The sequence below is a fragment of the Oscarella lobularis genome, chromosome 18, assembly GCF_947507565.1.
Source record: "Oscarella lobularis chromosome 18, ooOscLobu1.1, whole genome shotgun sequence".
In the NCBI taxonomy this organism is placed as follows: domain Eukaryota; kingdom Metazoa; phylum Porifera; class Homoscleromorpha; order Homosclerophorida; family Oscarellidae; genus Oscarella; species Oscarella lobularis.
In genome coordinates, this window is record NC_089192.1 from 2176690 (window position 1) to 2178756 (window position 2067).

Below are 2067 nucleotides of genomic sequence, written 5' to 3' on the forward strand. Positions count from 1 at the left end.
TTGTGATTGTACGTTTTTCTCTAGGTTTCTTTCGTCAGTGATTAATAATGATTACATAATTGAACAACGGATATTACAAACGTAAGCAGCTAAATTACGTAATAGAATAATTACTTGAAAGTGTTTTGTATAACACTACCGACTTAATTAATCTCATAGTTCTCCTTGACCGATGTATTGAAAGCACTGCGTCCATTGTGCAAGTCAGTGCATTGCTAATGACGTCAACATCATTCGGACCCCGAAAGTCGGCTCTTTCAACTTCGACCGACAAAACATCTAATGACGTCAACGTTAAGACGCCTTCGAGAAACGATTTTACCCAATCCATATTCCAAACAGCGGCTGAAATAACGTCCTTTGTTTATCGTCTGTTAGTAAGACGAGATGATTCATTCCTAGATGCTTGAGATGGGCTATGTACTTAAAATTTCTTTATCAATGTCACTGATGACGGCGTTGTCCCTTGTGTTTCCATTTCTACTGAACGTTTCAGGAAACACTTGCGTAGATATAACGACGACAGCTGGCTTGTCTGTCAAAGGTGTGTTGAACGTGACGAGGTACTTGCCTGCTTCCTGCCTTAGGACCGAGAAGTTCCCAGAGCCACTGAGAATAGAGCCGTCAGTATCGATGTAGCCTGGATCAAGTAATCGTCGTCATTGCTGCTGGCAGAGAAGAGAAAGACCGTGACACTTTGACACTTCGATTCAGATATCGACGAATAAATAATGGCAGTTTTTGACCACGTAACGCTGACTGGCTAATAAGGATAAAAATGTCGATTCTCATGCATCAATAAGATATCTACAGCTCTGAATTGCCTTTCTGTCTTCAAAGCCTGTTTTCGAATTCGCTTCTATGATTATTCTCTCCAATCAGTCCAATCTAGTTCATGAAGGATCAAAATCTAGTCTATGACTCTATTTTCGTGATTCTGTTTTACTCGACATATTTTACGTAGTTAGGCTCGCAGCCACAATGAGCGCAACTCGCGTTACTCCTGCGCTCCGTCTTACTCTCCGTCTTACTTCGCTTTGACGAAAAATTATACGGGTTTTGCAAAGCCCGTATCGGCACGATACGCATCGAAACAAAAAGACGATTACCGGCGTTAGCGAAGATCTTTCCGGCGCGAACACCGGTATCGGTGAATCCCTGAGATCTAATCATTCCTTTAGGACATTATTGGCGCTTTAGTTCGGTGTTGGTTGACCGATCCAGTCGAATCTCTTTAGAATGTCACTCCTCAGAGTTCTGATTGGACGAAGTTGGCAATTCAACAGCGATAAGAGATATTTTGAGAAGGATCTGCAGACTTGAGGCGAATGGCGATCACAGGGTAGTGTAACGTTACCTACTCGAATAATATCGTAGAGAGTGATGTGCTAAAATTTATATCTTCAATTTTTCGCCGCTAGAGATTAAATCGACGGTGTAGATATTTTAACACATGTACACATAGAAGAATAGAAAGCCTTTCTTTAGTTTTTCTCTTAAACAGTCTCTCTCCTAGGATCGTTCCATCCGGCAGATTCTTGTCGGCAAATCAGATCTGGTACTTTCGATGTGAAGGAGGCGTTCCAAACTGGGTACAGTATATAAGAAGTAGATGCCTGTTACGAGACGATACTTATATCTCGTGACGGCATTTTCATGGGAAGAGCAACTATACAACGGTCTGCACCTTTCTAGTCGTCGTCGCCTTGAAAACAGTAGGCCTTGCAAGGAAAGCCTGTCTCTCTGTCAATGCGTCAGTGCATCACTACATGGTACATGATGTATGAACCACAAACGTCTTGTACATATGCATAGATACCTTGTAAGCTCTCCCTGTGTATGGTTTCGGATTACGCGAGCAGCGTATTCCGCGTAGGTGTCTGACTCTTTCTGCGCGCTCTTCTAAAGATCTCCGTTCTACTAGCCGTGGATTAATTGTAATACTGTTTGCAGTTTGAAGTTTCGAGTGGGAGTGTTTTTTTTGGAGCTTCTGGCCTGTGTGAGGCTCCGGATTTGGTCAATTAGTTGTCGAACAACGTTCGAGCGCAGGTCATTGCGCGCTATAGA

At 42.7% G+C, this 2067-nt stretch overlaps 2 long non-coding RNA genes across 2 annotated transcripts; one reads left to right on the forward strand and one right to left on the reverse strand.

Moving 5' to 3' along the window:
- Positions 1–17: 17 nt before the first annotated feature.
- LOC136198203 (uncharacterized) lies at positions 18–1761 on the reverse strand. Its single transcript, XR_010672684.1, has 3 exons — positions 947–1761; positions 825–888; positions 18–763 (listed from the first exon to the last, which is right to left on the reverse strand). It is a non-coding gene; the product is annotated as an uncharacterized lncRNA (long non-coding RNA).
- Positions 1075–1845, forward strand: LOC136198197 (uncharacterized). The gene is made up of 4 exons (XR_010672676.1): positions 1075–1144; positions 1201–1342; positions 1517–1592; positions 1696–1845. It is a non-coding gene; the product is annotated as an uncharacterized lncRNA (long non-coding RNA).
- Positions 1846–2067: the final 222 nt, after the last annotated feature.